Raw genomic sequence first — 23,101 nt, 5'->3', positions numbered from 1 at the left:
CCAGAGGTGGAAAAAGCAATGCATGTCAGTTAACCGTAGCAGTCCAGATTGCAGAACCTCTGCTGGTAACTGTGAGATTGCTGGTCAAGACATCACATTTGCCTGCAGAGATTTCTCAGTCTGTGACTTTGATTTCGGCCACAAGATATATCCAAGCTCTTCCCTCCGGACAGATCAATGGATCCATGTTTCTTGAGAAGGCCTGTCTGATCCAAGTAAAGATTATTTCCAAACACAATCACAAGACCAGAAAGATACATCTAATATATATATCTAAAGAATCATTTTACTCTTTTTATTTGGATTGATGGTTCTCAGCCAAATCTTTCTCTCTCTGTCTCAGTCTGTTGCTCAAATAGTTGTTTATGATTATTTTGTACATTTCTGCATTACAGTAATTTAATAACATTTAATTAATAAATGATCTTTATTTAAAAGTTCTTTGCCTCCTTGCAGAAGGAGAGGACGACTTAGAGGTTTGTGTGTGTAGCAACCAAACCTTTTACAGCAAATTTTAAAAATGTTATTCAAGCTCTATAGTCCAAATATGTCTAGCATCTTGAAAGATTCTTTAAAATTCTGACTTAAAAGCCAGAATAGATATTGTTTTCATGTCAGGAGTTACTTGAGAAATTGCAAGTTGCTTATAGTGTGAGAGAATTGGCTGTCTGTAAGGACACTGCCTAAGGGACACTCAGATGTTTGATGTTTTAACTTCCTGTGGGCGATTTTTCTTATGTCGCCACATGGGAAGCTAGAGCTGACAGACAGGAGCTCACCCCGCTCCCAGATTAGAACCATAGACTTTTCAGTCAGCAGTCCTGTCGGCACAAGGGGGCTCCAGCCAGAGTAGATTCTCCAACGGGGATTAAAGCCACCAGTAGCTCTGTATTCAGTTACATAAATAAAATGGCTATTCACACAACCTTACTTACACCTATGAATGAACTGTTGGGGAAGGAAAAGTTTTACAGTCAATCCATTAATTTAGCTGAAGCAAAAAGGTAGCCCTCACTGGCAGTCTTCCATCAAAGTACTAACCTTGCTTCCAAGATTGAATGGGGTATAGTCCAGCTCCACCTTACACCATTACAGGCGGTCTCTGAGTTACAAACATCCAACTTACAAACAACTCATAATTAAGAACGTGGCTGAGACAACAGCAACTGAGAGAAATTTACCTCTAGGAAGGGAAATTCACCCCTGAAAGAGTTATTATGGGAAAAAGGTGTCTCAACTGAAGCTTTTTCATCCATCCTTGTTTCCACAATAAGAAACATTTTTCAAAATTATTACAGGGACAGAAAGTGAGGTGAAATCTTTTGACTGCAAAATAAACATCATAGGGGTGTTAACCCTTCCCTGTGCTATCCAAAGCATGTGTATATAATAATAATAATAATAATAATAATAATAATAATAATAATAACTTTATTTTTATATCCCGCTCCCATCTCCCCAGAGGGGACTCGGGGCGGCTCACATGGGAACAAGCCCAGTTTCAACATACAATAAAATAAGGTAAAGGTTTCCCCTGACATTAAGTCTAGTCATGTCTGACCCTGGGGATTGGTGCTCATCTCCATTTCTAAGCCGAAGAGCCAGCGTTTTCCATAGACACCTCCAAGGTCATGTGGCTGGCATGACTGCATGGAGCGCCGTTACCTTCCCACCGGAGTGGTACCTATTGATCTACTCACATTGGCATGTTTTCGAACTGCTAGGTTGGCAGAAGCTGGAGCTAACAGTGGCTGCTCACACCGCTCCCAGGGTTTGAACCTGGGACCTTTCGGTCTGCAAGTTCAGCAGCTCAGCGCTTTAACACACTTTGCCACTGGGGCTCCATACAATTAAATACAGCATAATTAAACCAATGTAAAACAGGTAAAATAGTATAAACATACAAACCAGCATAAACCATCAACATCAAAACATTAGAAAATTAGAGTCTGAACATAATATACAAACTAAGATAAAATTCAGCAGACTCTACAAGAGGGAATTAAGGATCTCATTACAGAGTTCAATCAATAAGAGTGGAGTTTGATAAAGTGCAGTGGTTGTGGCAACTAACAACTAACCGGAACGATTTATTCGAATGCGCATCGAAATAACCATGTTTTATATGGTGATTTTGATGTATATATATATACATACACACACATACATACATATACATATCTACACACACACACACATACATATATCTGGAGTTACACTTAGAAAATGTACCTGTTCTGACCTACATAGAAATTCAGCTTAAGAACAAACCTACAGAACCTATCTTGTTTGTATTCTCTTCCTCCCTCCGAAATAACCACAGCCATAGAATCATAGAATAGTAGAGTTGGAAGAGACCTCATGGGCCATCCAGTCCAACCCCCTGCTAAGAAGCAGGAAATCGCATTCAAAGCACCCCCGACAGATGGCCTCCCCTGAACTCACCATTTGTCTGCTAAGAAGCATCCGGCTAATCCCTGTTGTCAGATGTACAAAAATTCACCATCTTCTGAGGCCTCCACAGGTCTAGATATGGGGTCCTAGCCAGATGCTTCTCTCATCCAACCCTGCCCTGCACAAGTAATAAAATGGGGTTTCCACCAGCCAGTTCGTGAGCTCTGAAGGATCTTAAAGCACAGATAGATGTGGAATCACTATCTTACCCTGTGCCATACAGCATCTTGGTTACAGTGCTCCTTCATATACTTGTGAGCCCTGGCTGGTTACAAATTCTGAGTATATAGCAGAGCCAGCACAGTTGTAAGAAGGTCCTCTTTCTCCCTAATGCCAGATGTGCAGACACCAGAACTTTTGTTGCACTGGTGGGCGTAAATCTGCTTTTATCTCATATATTAATTGAACATGCAACAGATACTATTTCCCTTTTTGAAATAGCATACAAAGCCAACACAGTCTGGTAATGGGGCCTGAAAATGGAAAAAAAATTATCAACAGGGCCATGGAATGATTCTCTTCAGTTTTCCTGAGTGTATATGTGAAGAAGAGAGGAGGATGACTAGCTTGTCTTATTGTTGCCTTCCCCTATGGAAGCCACTGAACATTTTTATCTGATGGGAGATGACTGCATTTAATTCAACCATTGCTGAAGCAGAATTGTGCATCGGATGCCATTGTGCATGAAAAGGCACAGGTGCATAGATTGCCTTGGGCTTTCACTGCACGTTTGAGTGTGCATTCAAGTTGTGTACTTTGACACAAGGATCAGGTAGAATAATCATTGTGTAATACCATACACAGATATTGAACTTCTGTAAAGCCCTTGTACTTTATGCCTTTTTAAGAGGCAAGTCGCTTCTGGTGTGAGAGAACTGGCCATCTACAGAGACGCTGCCCAGGGGATGCCTGGATGTGTTACCATCCTGCTGGGAAGCTTCTCTCATGTCCCTGCAAGCTAGAGCTGACAGATGGGAGCTCACTGTTGGGATCACCCTGGATTACTCAAGTCTAAATGTAGTCAGATAGATGATAGAATTAGATTGAGGGAATCCTTTCCCTGTTTCAAAGCATGCCTAGATAGGCTTTACTGTGTTTCCCTCTATCCTGTTTACGTCACATCCCTTACTTTGAAGTTAGTAGAAATGTGAATCTTCAGGGACACTAACTTCTCATTGGTCAGAATGTCTTTTATGGCCCCAATAAACTGGACCATGAGGTTGGAACCATTTTGGTTCAGTCTTCTCCCTTTGTTCTTCAAGCTAACAACAACACCTTGCCGCTTCTCCAGGCAAGATGTAACTATTTAGATGTTTGTTATTTTTTCTTTCTTATTTTCCCTTAGAAACTAGTCTAGAGTAGACTAGATAGCTCCAAACCTTTCTATCTATAATGGAATTCTTTTTACCTGAATAAATGCTTTTTGAACTTTTACTGAGACTCTGCACTCCATTGCCATCCTAAATAGACAAAGGCTTCTCTTTGCTCACCGCGTGTAAGTAACTGCTGCATTTGAAAGTTTACTTTTGCTACTCTGCTACATTTTTGGTGGAATCTTCCCTACAGAAGGTTAAATTGAGTCTAACCGCTCAGAGATTACCCCAACAATCACCTCATCTCGCGAATTCGAACCGGCAACCTTCAGGCCAGCAACCCAACGTTCAGGTCAGCAGTTCAGCTGGCACAAGGGTTTAACCAATTGCGCCACTGCGGCTCCCAGTTTTCGCCTGGTAAGACTTTTATTGATGTGGCAATCAAAGTCACATCAGAATAGCTCCTAAACAGCCAAAGATAAGTCAAGCATCCATTCTATTAAATTGATATTTATGTTTTTATACAATAGTGAAGTGGGAGGAAGGGGATGCTGATTTCAAGGTGTTTGCTTGGAGTCGGGTGCCTTTTTTGGTGCTCCTTCCAAACTCTCATTCTGTGTCTCGCTGTGATCTACAACAATGACTATTTGGTAACAGCTGGCCCACGTCTTTTGCTCAGACAAAGCCGCGGTGGGGCTAAAGACCTCCTAAGGATGAATTAGAACGGTTGCCCTGGAAACAGTTAACCAGCACGCGTTTCATTGTTCCCAACTCTTTCTCTGCCCCCCATCCGGAGTATTTGCAGGTGGCGGGTGATCCTGTGCTGAAAGATGGGTCACAACCCCGTGAACTTTCAGATGTTGCAACAAATTGGGGGACAAAAACATCCTCCCCACCCCACTCCATTTCAAACAGGTTAAGTAAATCTTATTATATATGATTTAGGAGACAGATGCAACCTAGAATTTGGATTTCTATTTGAACATATTGGGCACAACTTGCCAAAATAAGAGCTGCGCATCAGTACGATTGGGCGGTCTCAAGGGGATTTGTACATTACAATGCAGTTGCAAGTGTCTGTTCAGATCAGTGGTAGCTGGAGAGTCCCATGTCAATGAAGTGGTAGAGCCACTCCAGGTTTTAGTTCACTCTCAAGAAGTTCAACACACTGAAACTCTTTTAGTATTATGGGCCAGAAACCTGGGGGGCTTCTTTAAGGTTGGGACTAAAACCCAGAGCCAATTCATCGCTAATAATATAAAAGCCACTAGCTGATTAACACCATGCTTTCTTTCTAAGATTTCTGTTACATTTTTGCTTTCACCAATATACTGCTTTTGTATTTCATTTATCCATGTCCAAAGAAATATGCCATCTCTAGGTATTCTGGGCCAGAATACCAATGAGGTTTGCTATTATCCATGGATTTTGGTATCCATATAAAATCTAGGAATTGTTTTTCACTTATGTGCATATATAGAGACGATTTTGAAACTATCAGCAAAGCCTTTGAGGTGGACAAAGTGGCCAAAAAAGAGGGAAAAAAACTAAATCCAATTTAGTTTAGTATAGCTTTAAATCATTGTACATTTTCATTAGATATATTGGTTAGTTTGCTTATGTTACTTATCTTGACATTTTGTATTTTATCTGGATCATGTGTTTTACAATTGTATAGTTATACATTTGATTTCATACATATATATTTCAGATTGCACACCTTTAGCAGGACCACCTGTGTTGTTTGTTTTATTTGTAAAGCGCCATGTGCTTTGACAGTACTAAATAAATATATATGATAGACACATGTAAAGGCAAAGATCTAAATGATGTTGGAAGATATCTTAAAACTAGTAATGAGAACTAGATTTTTTTCTGCTGAGAATGATGAAAGATCAATTAGAGAAGAATTGTAGAAGGCATATTAAATGCTTTCTTATAGAACTGAGACTTTTGTTTGGTTAAAGATGGAGCAACACCCAAGAAAATTGGTTGATGGACTTATATGAGTTGGTTGCAAAGCACAAATTGTATCAGTTTTGGTTATGGCTGAATCTGTATCTAATTTTAAGAAAGACAGATTCAGTTGTCAATTTTCACAGACATCATCATGGGCTGATATCTGTATTTTGAGATTTAGTAGAGATATGCTTAACGTAGATGCTCAATTAAGATTTCTATAAGAAGTAGTTGGTGGTTTGTGTTTTATAATTATAACCATTAGCTGAGAAGGTGGAGGTCATTTGAACTCTCTTATATGCATCAGTCTAGCTGTATGTGTTGTTTATTTATCATTTGCTTAATTTATTTTTATCCTGCATTTCTTTTCATAGAGGAACTCAAAGTGGTTAACAATAAATATAAAAGTTAGGTATGTTTTGTGAGGATGGGCTTAGCACGTGCTCCAGAAAATCCTACTGACTGAAAGGTTGGCAGTTTGAGCCCAGGTTGGGGTGAGCACCTGCCGTCAGCCTCAGCTCACCTGCCCACCTAGCAGATTGAAAGCAAAAACGTGAGTAGATAAATAGGTACAGCTTTAGCGAGGAAATAATAAAAGGCGCTCTTAACGACATCGATCAGGAGGGCATCTAAGGATGACAAAAGCTCCTTGGCATCGAAGATGGAGTGACAGCCTTGTGACTGGAGTCAAGCACAGCCTCCAAGACGCCAGAAATAAGATGGGAAATGCCTTTACCTCTGTTTGTGTATTGTCTGTCCTTGTTAATTGCATAATGGCTTTGAATGCTTGCTGTATGTGTGTTCTTTAATCCACCCTGAGTCCCCTTGGAGAAATAGAGTGGAATATAAATAAATTATTATTATTATTATTATTATTATTATTATTATTATTATTATTATTATGTTGTTGTTGTTGTATATAAGAATGTTTCTGTTATATATATATATAGATAGATAGATAGATAGATAGAGAGAGAGAGAGTAAACAACAACGATAAGTAGAATAAACCAAAATAATTGGATTTAGAGAAGTGTTAACCTCATCTAACCATTCACTCACTCTAGCTGGGAGAGTCACCATTGGGCTTTGGGTCTTTATTCATCAATCACTCCATTGCTCAATTGGTGTCCATACATAGCAATGTCACAACAGTGAATATAGCCAATACAAAAAATTAATTCTATATCCTTTACATGTATGTCTGTTTAAGTCTCACACTGAGTCCCAGCTGACGTATTTGTTTATTCCCGTCTGACATTGGTACATGGATCAAAACATCTATTGACATAAAAGTGAAAATATATATGTATGACAAGACAAGACAAGAAACAATCAGGGCCAGCTAACACTTCCCACCAAAGGATGTCCTCAGGCAGGAAGCAGCCAGGCTTTGAAGCTGTAAGGCTTTTCAATGCTAATCAAGCTGCTCAATTGCAACATTCACGCTTGCCTCAAGCAGACAAGAGTTCTTTCTCTCACCCTAGACATTTCACAGATATACACTGGCTTAGTTTCCAACAGACCTCACAACCACTGAGGATGCCTGCCACAGATGTGGGTGAAACATCAGGAGAGAAACTTCTGGAACATGGCCATACAGCCCAGAAAACTCACAGCAACCCAGTGTATGCATGAATGTTCTGCCAAGGCTCTTACATGGTTTTATGGATTTGAACCAAACTTAGAACACATGCCCTTCATGATCTAACCTTCTCTGAGCAAATCTTGCCAACAAAACCCTGTGATACACTGCAGAATTAATGCAGTTTGACACCACTTTAACTACCATGGCTCAATACAGCGCAATCCCGCGAGTTGTAGTTTTACGAAGTATTTCGCCTTCTCTGCCAAAGCAGGCTAGTACCTCACCCAATCAACCACAACGGCCAGGCTTCCATAGCATTGAGTCCTGGTAGCTAAAATGCTGCCTGGCTGTGTTTGAGCCAACAGGGTTTTGTCAAAATGTGGTGGCATTAAGAAACTTTCGTTAATTTTTTATCAAGATAAGGAAGACAACTTGGAAAAAAAAAACTAAAACAGGTATAGAGCTCCTTCTACTGTTCAATTCTGGGAATTCAGAGAAATGTCTATAGCCTTCCAATGTGGGCTATACGATACAGCAAACATTGTCAAGAGCCCTTAATAATCAGTTTCCCACATTATGCTTTTCCTTTTCTTTTCATGTTTTCCCCATTTCTTTTCTGTTTGTTTTTTTGTCTTTGTAAACTTGTTTATTTATTTTCAAAATATGGCATTAGTTGTTCCGGAGGGATCTAAGTAAATATATACGATATAGACCTTCCTGAAGAGGCTTTAAAAATGTAACAAATCACCAAATCTCTTCTAATTGAGCTGGAGATTTTCATCCTAGCTTTTTCTCTTGCCAAGAATGGAGGCCTCCAAACTGGAGAATTTGCACCTTTGTCTGGAAATGAGCCATAGAAATGGGGTATCAGGGCTGACACTGGCATCCATAAAACAAATGCAATGCTTTTTAAATAACAAAAGTGTTATACTCTTAGAAGACTGGAAAATATTCCAGTGATCTATCTCTTCCATCCATGCCATTCTGCTTAACAGTTGTCTCCTGGCTGAAGTTCTACAAAGCAAAGTGAACCCTATGCTATGGAATTAGGCCCAGGAAGATGCTGATATGGAGGCAACTGTGGTCTTTATGCAGGTTGAGTATCTCTTACCCAAAATGTTTGGGGCTACAAACATCGGCATTTCAGCTTTTTTGACTTTGGAATACTTTCATGTGCAGCAGGCATGGGCAAACTTTGGCCCTCTGGATGTTTTTGGACTTCAACTCCCACAATTCTTAACAGCTGGCAGGCTATTAGGAATTGTGGGAGTTGCAGTTCAAAAACATCCCGTGGGCCAAAGTTTGCCCATGCCTGATCTACAGGATATCTTGGAAATGGACCTATGCTTAAACACAAAATTCACTTTTGTAATGTTGTTGATTCTATTGAGATATGTTTTAACCTATGTTTGGTTTTAATTTTTGTTGGATTGGGCTAGTCCCCATGTAAGCCGCCCCAAGTCCCTTTGGGGAGATGGAGGTGGGATATAAAAATAAAGTTGTTGTTGTTGTTGTTGTTGTTGTTATTTTTCGTGTCAGGACCAACCTGAGTCGCTTCTGGTGTGAGAGAATTGCCCATCTGCAAGTATGTTGCCCAGGGGACATCTGGATGTTTTGATGTTTACCATCCTTGTGGGAGGCTTCTCTCATGTCCCCGCATGGAGCTGGAGCTGATAGAGGGAGCTCATCCGCGCTTTTCCCTGGGTGGGATTTGAACCTGGCAGCCTTCAGGTCAGCAAGCCAATCTTTAAGTCACAAGGCTTTAATCCAGTATGCCATCGGGGGTTCCATTATTATTATTATTATTATTATTATTATTATTATTATTATTATTGCTTCACATAACCTTACAGTCAGAAAAAATAATTGCATATATTTTATATAATTTTATGCATGAAGCAAAGTTTGTGCGCAACCAACCATTGGAAAGAAAGGTCTCACTATCTCAGTCACCCATGTGAACAATTTTGGATTTTGCAGTATTTTGGACTTCAGATTTCTGGGTGAGGGACGTTTAACTTGTATTAGTGCGCTACCTATTTCTGTCCCTGACATCACCTTCTGCTAAGAAAAGATGAAATAACCTAAGCAAATCATAATTTTACAAACATCATAATCCTTCCTTCTTCAACAAACTAAAAACGGATGGCTAATAAAATATGCCATAGGACTAGAAGGTTGACCTGTCAGTCTCTCAGCCCCATTCTTTCCCTCCTCTCCTATTTGCCCTTGGCTGTTTCTGCTGAAAGCAAACATAAAATATGTCTTTTTGGGCCATTCTTCATGAACTTTGAACCCCACACAATGCTTTTGACTGTGATCTTGTACAAGTTTCTCTTAGCTTGAACAAGAGACCAATTTCAGCTCAGACTGTGTCTGGATTTGTCTGGAGCTTTGACCAAATCTGAGTATATTCCACTCACTGAGAGACAGCACCACATCACTCTAGTGGTCTTTAGAAACCTAATGGGAACACACTGCATTGTGAAAAGTTAAGCTGTGAATGCCCACCTCCCCTCAATCCCTATGAAGGGAAGAAAAATGCTGGCAAAGTGCCCTATTTCTCCTTACAATCAATACAGCAATAGATCCCAGCCACAGAAGGGCAGGTGCAACACAGATGGAGGCTCCAGAAACTTTGCTTTTTGGTCCAAGTAACACCTGCCACACCATCTTATGCTTTACTTGGGGGTCATTTGGAGGAGGGGATGATCATCTGGAGGAGCAGATGGCAAAGAGATCCCACATTTCTGCAACAGGAGTCTTTAATGTTATCCCAGAGGTTGGAAACACTTCCTTTTTGGGGATTAAACTCCTCAAACCAACAAGCAAGGTGAACTCTCCATACTCTCTTACTGCAGAGTTATAGCACTTCAATACATCTCCTTTCCCCTGATTTCTTCCTATGGAATCTTGGGATTTGTAGTTCTGTGACATAAAATCCGCTGCTTGATGATAAATACCAGGACCTCACAATTAAATTGGTATCAAAGTACAGTAGAGTCTCACTTATCCAACGTAAACGGGCCGGCAGAACGTTGGATAAGCGAATATGTTGGATAATAAGGAGAGATTAAGGAAAAGCCTATTAAACATCAAATTAGGTTATGATTTTACAAATTAAGCACCCAAACATCATGTTATACAACACATTTGACAGAAAAAGTAGTTCGATATGCAGTAACATTAGGTAGTAATTACTGTATTTACGAATTTAGCATCAAAATATCACGATGTATTGAAAACATTGACTACAAAAATGTGTTGGATAATCCAGAACGTTGGATAAGTGAGACTCTACTGTACTAGCATAGCGCATAGTGAAAGAGATCTCATTTTCATGGCTTTCTGTTTTCTGGTCTTTGAAGACTGAGAGCTTCCTAAGAAAAATGACTGGTGACAAAGGCAATGGCTTTTATAGGTCAAAAGGGTATCTTTCTCTTGAAATGGGCTTCAAATGAAGAAATATTTCCACCAGGGAGAAAGTTCTCAGAGTGTAATGTAAGGCCTTCTCTATAGGGCAAGGTTGTCAAACTCATTTCAACATTTCAAGAGACAGTGTGTGTGTGTGTGTGTGTGTGTGTGTGAGAGAGAGAGAGAGATGTGCTCACTTTTCAGATGCAGAAGTAAGTTCGTGGTCTCCATACCGTCCATGAATATCTATCACCAATATTTGTTAGTCTTTAAGGTACCACCTCAAACTATCTCCTGGAGAACACAGGCCTAACAGTCCATTCTTATTTTGTGGGGTGTCTTATTCTGATGCTCTTACATCTGCCCAGAAGTTCCTTTGGAGTCCAAGGAGTGGAAAGGGAAGGTGTGCATGCAGAAGGGTATGACTGTATGTACTCATGTATAAGTTGACAAGATGTATAAGTCAAGGGCAGGTTTGGGGGGCAAAATTATGGATTTTGGCATGACAATAGTCATTCTGCAAATTGGGGAAGCATCAGTGTTGGCTTGGGGGACCAGCTGCCTCTGGGCACCAACGTTGTTTCCCTGCCCAGGCCAACTAAAAGGGCAGAAGGAGCACCATGGCAGAGAAAGTAGTGGGGATTGAGATTTTACATTTAGATTCCCCTAAAATAGACTAGGGCCCTTTGATATTGTATATAAAATCCAGATTATCTGCTTTGAACTGGATTATATAGCATTGTAGACTCATACAATCCAGTTCAAAGCAGATAATGTGAATTGTCTACTTTGGTAATTTGGATTAAATGGTAGTGTAGAAGGGGCCCAAGTTTTTGCCTTTTGGCACTAGAGGAAGACATGATACAAGCCCCTGGTGGCGCAGCGGGTTAAACCTTTGAGCTGCTGAACTTGCTGACTGAAAGTTCGCAGGTTCGAATCCGGGGAGCGGAGTGAGCGCCCGTTGTTAGCCTCAGTTTCTGCCAACCTAGCAGTTCAAAAACATGCAAATGTGAGTAGATCAATAGATACTGCTCCGGCTAGAAGGTAACGGTGCTCCATGCAATCATGCTGGCCACATGACCTTGGAGGTGTCTACAGACAACACTGGCTCTCCGGTTTAGAAATGGAGATGAGCACCGACCCCCAGAATTGAACATGACTAGACTTAATGTCAGGAGAAAATCTTTACTTTTACCTATGATGCAATACTCATACTGACCTGTGGATAAGCTGTCCTAGGTTTTAGAGCTGATTTTTTAAACTAACATTTCTAGACTTATACATGCATGTATATGGTGAATAATATCTCATTTTAACATGTCGTCCAACATATGAAAACTGAGAGTTCTGTAGGAAAGCAACAACAGTGTGTGGGTCAGTGATGAAAGTGATTACTGAGGAATAATAAAAAGCTGGGGAGGCCTTACTCTCGGTCCCATCTCCTTTGCAGGCGCGGCTGGTGGGGACGAGAGACAGGGCCTTCTCAGTGGTGGCCCCTCGACTGTAGAACTCCCTTCCTAGTGAAACTAGATCAGTCTCCTCCTTCCTGGCATTCAGAAAACAAGTAAAATCTTGGCTTTGGAACCAGGTGTTCGGAGACTAGCTACAATGCAATAGACAGAAATACAATGCAATTGACTGTAACTGGAATGGCTCATGGACTCTGATTACGCATTATGTGGTTGTTTTAATTGCTGTTTTACACCTTGTTTTAACTGTATTCATATATTATTGTTTTATGTTTAATGATTTAATATTTAATGTATTTATAATTTGTATGTTTATGTTTTGACGTGGCATCGAATTGTGACATGTTGTAAGCTGCCCTGAGTTCCCCTTGGGGTGAGAAGGGTGGGATAGAAACACGGTAAATAAATAAATAGTTTGCTTTTGCTTGAGTCTGCAGGACCAGATTTCTCTCTTCTCCCTCCCTCTAATGACTTCGTTGAGTCCAAGCTACTTTGCAACAATTGAAAAAATTGAGGATGAAGAGGAAAATGGGGCGGGGAAGCGGAGAGAGAAATTGGGACATTTAAAAAGCAACTGAAAAAGTGAGGTGACTGAGGATTAATGAGGATCATTCCTGGCAAATCTGAACAGTTTGAAGGCCCGGATAATGGAATAGTACCAATTATTACTTGCATAGATTAATGCTGTCCAAATGCCCTTCAAATTATTCCATTTTAATTATTAGTAATAATAATATATAGAGCAAATCTGCCAAAGGCAGCAGAGTAATAACCAGCTGGTCCCTTCAATTTTAATAGCTTGACTCTAAGCACATACAGTAAGTCTGTCTCCAACACTTTTTATAGATGTTCCTCAAGTTGTCAAAAAAGGCACACAGCTGCGTGTTTTGTCCACCAAAACAGAATTACAGTAAGATACATATCTAGATTTTCTATACCGAATGCATGTTTACTATTACAGACACATTTCAACACTTGGCCATGGAGAAATTCCTTTTTGGACTGCAACTCCCCAAATCCTCTAGTCAGCATGGCTATCTTTCTAGAAGTTGCAGTACAAAAAGTAACCTTTCTAACCTTGTCAACTTCTGGCAGAAAAGGTAAGGCATTTGCAACACTTTATAAGTGTTTAGCTTCAGTTATTTTCCCCATCCAAATAAATAGATAATAATAATAATAATAATAATAATAATAATAATAATAATAATAATAATAATAGATGTCGCCATGCCAGGTGGCAGTCGCATTGATGAAAAACAACAGGAAAAACTCAGCCACTCTCAGGACCTCAAGATTGAACTTCAAAGACTCTGGCAGAAACCAGTGCAGGTGGTCCCGGTGGTGATGGGCACATTGGGTGCCGTGGCAAAAGATCTCAGCCGGCATTTGGAAACAATAGACATTGACAAAATTACGATCTGCCAACTGCAAAAGGCCACCCTACTGGGATCTGCGCGCATCATCCGAAAATACATCACACAGTCCTAGACACTTGGGAAGTGTTCGACTTGTGATTTTGTGAAACAAAATCCAGCATATCTATCGAGTTTGCTGTGTCATACAATAAAATAATAATAATAATTAATAATAAAGTTTAGACTTACCCAGGAACATGCTCCCAAATTCCGTTGCCTGATGCTGTGTGACCATGTTGACTTAATGCATAATAAGAAGGTAAGGAAAAAAATGTCAACAGGTTTGCAGTTCAGATGTAACTTGCAAACATTCAATGTAATGATAATTTATAGCCAACGTTTGGTGCTTTGTCCCATATTGCAATGCTATTCAAAAATGAATAAAAGGAGAGACATTTAGTTCTTCTGGATCCTCTTTGAAGTTGTCCTAATTCCCCATTTGCTGGTTTGATTTTCTTGAATTTCCCAAACTTTATTCCATCCATGCTAACAGCCTTTCTCACTGGCTTGTTGCAGTTCCTGCTTCCTCATTTAATTTCTTGCCGCAAAGGGCAACTTAATGAACTGAGTTTCTGAACCGAGTTGGAAGAAAAGGAAACCCAAGAGCAACCTGGATGTCTCTGGGCTCTTCTATAGGAAAGCCCACACTTTGTTATCCACTTCGTAGGCCAGAGTCTTTTTGACAGTCCTAAACCGTGGGCCCTGCTGAGCCCAGCAGGAGTCAAGCGCTGAGTACCATCTGTCAAAGCTTGCGGGTCCTCCCTCTGCCTCCAGTTTCTGCTCCACAATCTGCCAAAAAGGAAGCGGGCAAAGGAAAGTTACTTTATCACATTGTTAGTGCGGAGACTGACTTCAAGCAAGAGGGAGAGAGTCAGCTCCCCAAACTCTGCCAAAGATAGAAAGAAAAGGAAGACAAATATAACTTCTCAGAATATAACTTCTCAGTTCTTTGAAATTCCGGCATCTGTGTGTGCTGCTGGAAGTGAGTTTTTGGGTGCGTCTACACTGAAGGATTAATGCAGCTTGACACTTTGGTTCAATGTTACAGAATGAGGAGAGTTGTAGTTTTACAATGTTTTCAACTTTTTTCTTCCAAATAGTACTAGTGCTTCATCTAACTACAAATCACACGCTTCTGTAGCATTGAGCCATAGCGGTTAAAGTGGTGTCAAACTGCATTCATTCTAAATGCACTCTCAGGGCCGTTCCACACAGCCATATAACCCAGAATATCAAGGCAGAATAACCCACAATATTGCTTTGAACTGGAATATCTGAGTCCACACTGCCATATATCCCAGTTCAAAGCAGATAATGTGAGATTTCATTCAGCTGTGTGGAAGCGGTCTCAGTCAGCATCTTGATACTGATATATTCAGTGAGTCTATATTTGACGGAGTTGAAAAACCACTCTGAGGCTCCTTCTACACTCACATATAATGCAGATTATCAAATCAGATAATCCACATTATCTGCTTTGAGCTGGATTGTATGAGTCTACCCTGCCATATAATCCAATTCAAAGCAGATAATCTGGATTTTATACATGGCAGGTTTTTTTTTTCGTGTCAGGAGCAACCTGAGTTGCTTCTGGAGTGAGAGAATTGGCCGTCTGCAAGGATGTTGCCCAGGGGACGCCCGGATGTTTTGATGTTTTACTATCCATATGGGAGGCTTCCCTCATGTCCTCGCATGGAGCTGGAGCTGATAGAGGGAGCTCATCAACTCAGCAACAAATAACAATACCAAACTTGTTAGGTAACTTCCAGGCCACTGCATGCACATAACATACAAAGTTTTCGTCATTACTCTGCTTTGTATTGTTTTGCTTTTAATTGTTCTAAAAACAGATAGAGCAGTCAAATGATTAATTCAGCCCAATATGCCTGGATAATAATATAACCACAGAGGCTGATGTTCGAATTATAAGTCCTGGAAAGTGCTACAGAGCAAGAGAAATGACGGATGCGAGAATGAAACACTGCCCATTAGTGAAGAAGCGGCTCCAAGGAGCTCCACTTTGTCCATTATGTGCCTTCTGTGCCTCTCTCGGGGCCTCTCTGGCAGCAGTTCCTAACAGCCCTTTAGCAGCAGGAATGTAGAAGGAACAGGTGCTCTGTCCCAATGCAGTTGGGACACATGCCGAGTAAAGGGAATACATGCAGATACTGCTGTTTCTCTGACAGTCTTGAATGAAACCACCTACCTGAAGGTGCTTAATTCTTTGGTTGGGTCATGTCCCCGTCCCCCCGCCCCTACAGTTTTAAACACTGGAAATGTTTAACCTTTTCAGCTACTGCTTAAGGACCACTTGTTACACAACCAGGAAACATTAATGCTCTTTGAAGTTTAGGGGGGACTGCTTATAATTCTCAACAAGCAAGTTCTGTTGCTTCCCCAAACTGTTCAGGATTCCTCAGGATGTTCTGTTTGAAAGGATGTCACAGTGAGGAGAGGATAAGCTTGTTTTCTGCTGCGCTTCTCCGGAGGTTAGATAAGAGTCTGGATGGCCATCTGTCAGGAGTGCTTTGACTAGGTGTTCCTGCATGACAAGGGGTTGGACTGGATAACCTTTGGGGTCTCTTCCAACTCTTCCAATGATTCTATGACTTATGGCAACTCCATGAATGAGAGATCTCCAAGAGCTCGAGTCATTAGCTGCTCGGGTCTTGAAAACTGAAAGCTGTGGCTTCTGTCATTGAATCTATCCACCTAGCTAGTGAAGGCATTCTCCTTTCATCCAATTTGCAAGCATTATTGTATTTTTAGTGAGTCACATATGCCATGACATATCCAAAATATGACAGCCTTCAGCCCCTTTTACACTATCATATAATCCAGATTATCAAGGTAGATAATCCACATTATCTGCTTTGAACTGGATTATATGAGTCTATACTGCCATATGATCCAGTTCAAAGCAGATAATCTGAATTTTATATGGCAGTGATAAAGGGGTCTCAGTTTAGTCCTCTTGGCTTCTAGTACTCATGCTCATAGTAGTAGTAATAATAATAATAATAATAATAATAATAATAATAATAATAATAAACATTGACAAAATTACGATCTGCCAACTGCAAAAGGCCACCCTGCTGGGATCTGCGCGCATCATCTAAAAATACATCACACAGTCCTAGACACTTGGGAAGTGTTCGACTTGTGATTTTGTGATATGAAATCCAGCATCTCTATCTTGTTTGCTGTGTCATAATAAAATAATAATAATAATAATACCCTAACAGAAGAAAAATGCTCATGATAATCACTGCTAATATATCTAGATTACCTCTGGATGTATTTAGCAGTAAATTTTGGCATGTTATAAAAGCAACTCCATCCAAGTTGCCTGCAGAGGGAAGAAACATCAAAGGACACTATATTACATCCTATCTCTAGCTAGTCTATATCTTAACAATATCTGCAAATGATGCTATTAACAAATGACAGTGCATAAAACAAGACTGATTCAGCAGAACGTTTATGAAGGTTACTGTATCAATAAAATGCTACATCTGTGATACTTTGGTAGACAGCGAAATGGATTCCAGCCATGTACATAATTAAAAAAGTTCTGCATCCCTTATTTTGAAGAAAATTTTATGGGAAAATGTAATTCCTTTCCAGTTGACGTGAGGCTGATAATAGAGATACAGTGCAATTAGATTTCCACATCATTAGAACTGAAATTTGCACCACGATCTCACCTCTGTATGGCAGTCATGCAGTTTGGTGCTGAGGAAATGCTGACCTTTCAAGTATTCATTTGGTGCCAATCAATATCTCATTTCCATATATGAAGCGACAGTGTTTGCCTTATAAGTGATTACACACTATACGCAAGAAGGGATTCCATCCAGCATTAAGAGTGACACCTAACTTGAGACGTGATTCAACAATAGGTATGTATGTGTGGTTTTCTTTTGCACCGAGGAGGGTAAAACTTAACAGACCCGTGCAGCTCCAATCCACTGGCAGTCACCACTTTGAATATCTCGAAATATCCTTTCAAAGGGGCAAATGGGGAAAATGATGACTGCCGATGCCAGGGATGGCATCCTATTTTTGACTTGTCCAAATGTTAGCTGTATATGTATAAGTCAGGCTACTTACATTGACCAAATTATTTATCATAGCACCCAGATGTAGGCTGGTTTCTTGTATTATATTCCAATCAATGTAAATGTGCATGCATTTAAGTAAGTAGTGGAGGCACTAAACAACTTGGTTACTGAACTGCAAAGATGTGGAATGGGACACTACACATTGTTTATTGTAGGCCCAATGCGCATTGGAGACACTAGCGCATCAATCCCAATTTGCTTTAGCCTTGTTGAGCATTGTCCCTTGCTGACTCAGCTACATAGTTATACAAGGGTTATCCAGAAAGTAGATTACGTTTTGGAATTAAAAATGAACAAAGTATAGGAGAAAACTTTTACCATATGCAATTGAAAGCCACATCCAAATACCACTTCTCAACATAGTTGCCATTCAAATCTAGGCACTTATCATAGCGATGAATGGGCTTGGCAACTCCTTCCCCACAAAACTCTGCCGCTTGCGTCCTCAACGCAGCGTTTTGGCGATTATGACCGGCTGGTTGAGGATGCAAGCGGCAGAGTTTTGTGGTCCAGAATCAGTTCATTAGTCAATACTTTAAAAGTTCTCAGTTATTGCACTGCTATAATTATTGTTCAAATGCTTGGTCCTATAACCATGTCTTAAGTTTTTTTTCTCTAAAAGTCAGGGTTGGGGGGGTTGTTCTGATTTTGTTAGGGAGGGAGTTCCAGAGCTGCAGGGCCACCAATGAGAAGGCCCTGTCTCTTGTTCCCACCGGTCGCGCTTGCGAGGGTGGTGGGACTGAGAGTACGGCCTCCCTCGACGATGTTAAACTCTGAGGTGGGTCATAGAGAGAGATACATTCGGACAGGTAAGCATTTTCCAGTTCTACAGAAAATCTTAGGATGTAAATCGTATTGATAATCTTGACTGGACTTGAGCTATTGAACCAGGTTTTGAATAGCAAGTTGGCACACACGCCATTCCCATTGACTCAATGGATCCACTCTAGTTAGGTCAAACAAAGTCTGTCTTCTGCCTCATCCTGTTTTACTCCAATGACTACAATGGAAAGTCCTAAGAAGGACATGACTGGTTTGCAGATACCAGCAGCTTCCAATCCTGAAGGAAGAGTACAGTAGTCTACCATATCCATGGAAGATGATCACACCCCACATCATTAAATAGTGACTATGTGAATATGGACTGTACAGCTATTTTGTCAATCAGCTAGGTCTTGGGTCAGATCCTTTGCTGCTTTCTTGGAGCACCGCATTTTGCTCTATTCTCCATCATACATACAAAGCTTATATGATTCTTTTCTTTTAATTGAAGTCCAGTTGACCAATTGAAGTTCTTAAATTGGCTTGCACAAATGGAATCAAGTTAACAAAGACAAGTGGCAAGAAAGAGACCAGCGTCCTCCTTGCGTGGCTTCACTCTTTTGCTTTGACCACCTGAGCTTGTCTTCAAATGAAGTGAAAATTCTCCCATTTGACTTTCATTTGCACCTTATTGATTTTCAGGTTGCACAGTATATAATGTGAGGACACAATTTTCTTAATGAAAAGGGGAAATCAATTTCATTCCCCTTCTAGTGTTTTATAGATAAAATTAGACGCACATTTGTGATCTTGTAACTGCAAGCCACAGACTGGGCAGACACCTTATTTGTCCTGGTTCAGCCTTAGATGTTCCTGAAAGCTCTTCTCTGATTATTTTATGGTGTTTTCCTTTAGCCTGGAATCATTTATCCTCCAATGGCTTCTGAAGGAGGATGTTTTAGTAAATGGACCACAACAGATTTCACTGGGTAGAAACCAAAGGGTCTGTTTCATGAAGATAAGGTATCAATGGTATTTTCCATTTACAGACTCAGTTGTTCATGGGTGAAAACAGAGATAGGAACTAAGCAATTTCAAACAATTACATTATTATGCTGGAAATGTGCTAATGTAAAGGAGTAAAGTAATTAAATTTATTTTTTTAACTGAAGCTCCTGAGTTTTGTGTTAATGTCATTCTATAATAATTAATTAGGTCACGAATTAATTAAATGGGGCCATGGTAAGGAGCACAGAAATGTGATGTTTCCCAGCTGGTTCTTCACTGAAAACCTAGTTTTAATAGATTTGCTGTTTCTCAAGTAGAAATCTGGGATCTTTACAGAATATATCTCTCTATCTCTGTCTATCTGTCTGTCTGTCTATCTCTATCTATCTATCTATCTATCTATCTATCTATCTATCTATCTATCTATCTATCTATCTATCTATCTATCTATCTATCTATCTATCTATATCTTTCTATCTATAATTTACATTCAGAAGGAATCTTGGTTATGTACAGTAATGTTTCAGGAAAATAAAAATGCAAAAAGAGGAAAAACAAGCATTTGCATCATATGTTTCCGTAGAAGCTGACCCAAAGTCAAAATATAAGTCCATTTGTACATTTTCTTAATGATCACATGCATCATTCTTTCAATTGTTGCCAGCATTGTTAGATTATGTATCCATTGGATCACAGGTGGAGCAAAATTATACTTCCAGTAACAATTATCAGTCTTTTAGTAGTAAAAAGGTCATTAGTCATTTATTAATTCCCAAGAAACTGGTAAATAATTCAAAAGAATCTACACATCCTTGAATATCAAGGAACTTTCTAAAACAGTTAACTCATTTGATGACTCCTCACTAAATGCAGCTGTTAGAGGTCAATTCCAAAACATTATGTTATATGCACCCCTGACTATTAGGTGTATATGTGTATAAATTAATCTTCAGGCTAAATATATAGGGTATAAATTAATGTCTTATTTATTTATTTACTACATTTTATTTATATTATTATTTATTTATTTCTCACCCCGAAGGGGACTCAAAGTGACTTACAATAGGCAACAATTTGATGATGTGCCGACATACATACAATAAAATAAAATGAACATATACATTGTTTTTGTTGTTGTTGTTGTTGTTGTTGTTGTTGTTGTTGTTGTTGTTGTTAATTCATTACTATCCCGCTTTTCTCCCGTGGGTGGGATTCAAAGTAGCATACAGCATATAAAATTTATACAAACACATCCAATTGCAATACACAATCAGTTAAAACATCATATCTCGATATAAAAACCAAAAAGTTAATAGCATCTCAACGTTAAAAGCAATTATTAAAACCACACAATCCAAATCGTAGTCTGAAGCCATTCCAGTTGTAATTGCATTATTGTGTACACTGAAAAATTACTGTCCAAAAGCTTGGTCTCACAGCCTGATTTTTAATTTCTTTCTGAAGCTCAGGGGACTTTTCGCAGGGGAGGGAGTTTCACAGCCGAGGGGCCACCACTGAGAAGGCCCTGTTTCTCGTCTCCACCAACCACACCTGCGACGGAGGAGGGATCGAGAGCAGGGCCTCCCCAGAAGATATTAACCTTAATTTAGGGCTATTTAGGATAAAGCCAGCATTTTGAATTGTGCTCGTTAGAAGACTGGTAGCCAGTGGAGCTGATGTAACATTGGGGTGGAATGCTCTCTGTATGCAGCTCCGGTGAGGAATCTGGCTGCCGCCCGTTGGACCACTGCTTTGAAATAATTTCGATTTGGTTCTCATCTCCAAGACACTGCATTTTGTATATGCAGCGATTCCAAAAACCACAAGAACCTGAAATATGGAACGCTTCTGTTGGAAAGTATTTCCAACAGAAGAGAAACTCAACTTGTATAAAGGTCATGTGAATCTGTGTATCAATCTCTTTCCTTGTCTTTAAATATATAGATAAATATATGCACATATGTACTCATGGACAATTAAAATAACTGTATTCTGCCATCAAATAGCCCTTTCCTTTACGAAGTGGATACAATAGTAAATTATCCCATGGATGAAATATATTTGACATAAATACACAATAAAGGTAAAGGTAAAGGTTTCCCCTGACGTTAAATCCAGTCATGTCTGACTCTGGGGGTTGGTGCTCATCTTCATTTCTAAGCCAAAGAACCGGTGTTGTCCAAAGACACCTCCAAGGTCATGTGGTCAGCATGACTGCATGGAGCGCTGTTACTTTCCCGCCGGAGCGGTACCTATGGATCTACTCACATTTGCATGTTTTCGAACTGCTAGGTTGGAAGAAGCTGGAGCTAATAACAGGCGCTCACTCCTCTCCCCAGAATTGAACCTGTGACCTTTCAATCTATAAGTTCAGCAGCTCAGCACTTTAACACACTGTGCCACATACATACATGCCACCGGGGCTCCCTTCGCCACCGTTCGATAAGCATCAAGAAAAAGATGTTTGCAACATGGAAATTGGCAATGAAAATCTCTGTTGAGATTAAAATTATAGTAGTAGCTAGTTGACTGTACGAGTATAGCTTTAGCAATATAAATTATTAAAATTCAGGTTTTTTTTCCTGTATTAGTATTGGGTTGCTGTGAGTCTTTTGGGATTTATGGCCATGACGTTAGGAGAGAAAGCTTCTGGAACATGGCCATACAGCCCAAAAGACTCACAGCAACCCAGTGATTCCAGCCATGAAAGCCTTCGACAATGCAATGTATTAGTATTGTTCTTGTATTATGTTTTCTTTATTTTGAATACAAATCAGTTAAAAAAATAGAGTTGGAGGGAACCCCAAGGGCCATCCAGTCAAACCCCATTCCATCATGTAGGAACATACAAACAAAACACTCCTGACAGATGGCCATGCAATCTCTGTTTAAAAACCTCCAAAGAAGGAAACGTCATATTGCAGTCAAACATTACAAGGGTGGATATGTTTATGCATTCTTTGCTAAAAGACTAAAGCATTGGACACAAACCAAGATGCAAAAGAAATGCAGAAAAATATTGGCTGAGCCCAGCTGTTAACACACTTTTCTCAAGGATTTCTGCTTACCTGATCTTCCCGTTCTAATTTGTTCAATATTAGCACTTTTTCGTTATCCTCCATGCTTTCACTCGATGCCGGGCCATTAACCCTGACTGGTTGTTAGAACGCTTTTGCGACCGGCTCCGTCACATGACAAACTGGAACAAAATAATGTGCAGAAGTTATTAACACTTCAAGGCTGACCGAGGCCTCTCTCCCAGAATGCTTTCGGTGGCTTATTGATCGGGCGTCCACCGCTTTCTGTCACCTGCAAATTAATAACGTGATGTTGTTATGTGGCCATTTATCTCCTTGGCCAAACTCTTGCAATCTCTTTGACCTTTTAAAATGTTTATGACAAGGGGCTTGCTGTTAATTGCTGACATAAAAGACGGGAAACCTAAGGGTTAGGGCTAACACCGTGCACCTTTCGATAAATGGAAACGGCTGTTAATGAAGAAATCTGAAGAAGAAAGAGACACATATATTGATCAAATATAGGGGCGCAACAGAATTTGATGCAATATTTATTGGATGTTTCTCTGTTCATTGTATC

General features: G+C 39.9%; 1 long non-coding RNA gene and 1 other non-coding gene across 4 annotated transcripts in view; both read right to left on the bottom strand.

Moving 5' to 3' along the window:
• LOC103277570 (uncharacterized) overlaps positions 1 to 23,101 on the bottom strand; it is a 77,604-nt gene that overhangs the window by 32,639 nt on the left and 21,864 nt on the right. For all 3 annotated transcript variants that reach the window (XR_010002738.1, XR_010002734.1, XR_505503.3), the window contains exons 2-3: positions 22,573 to 22,703; positions 13,800 to 14,399 (exon numbers count right to left, since the gene is read on the bottom strand). This is a non-coding gene — a long non-coding RNA (uncharacterized LOC103277570). The remainder of the gene's footprint in view (positions 1 to 13,799; positions 14,400 to 22,572; positions 22,704 to 23,101) is intronic.
• Positions 38 to 132, bottom strand: mir216b (microRNA mir-216b). Its single transcript, NR_129925.1, has one exon. It is a non-coding gene; the product is annotated as a microRNA mir-216b (primary transcript).

This window comes from Anolis carolinensis, chromosome 1 (genome assembly GCF_035594765.1).
Source record: "Anolis carolinensis isolate JA03-04 chromosome 1, rAnoCar3.1.pri, whole genome shotgun sequence".
Classification (NCBI taxonomy): Eukaryota; Metazoa; Chordata; class Lepidosauria; order Squamata; family Dactyloidae; genus Anolis; species Anolis carolinensis.
The sequence above is the reverse complement of the archived record's forward strand: the minus strand, read 5'-3'. Positions and strand labels throughout refer to the sequence as shown.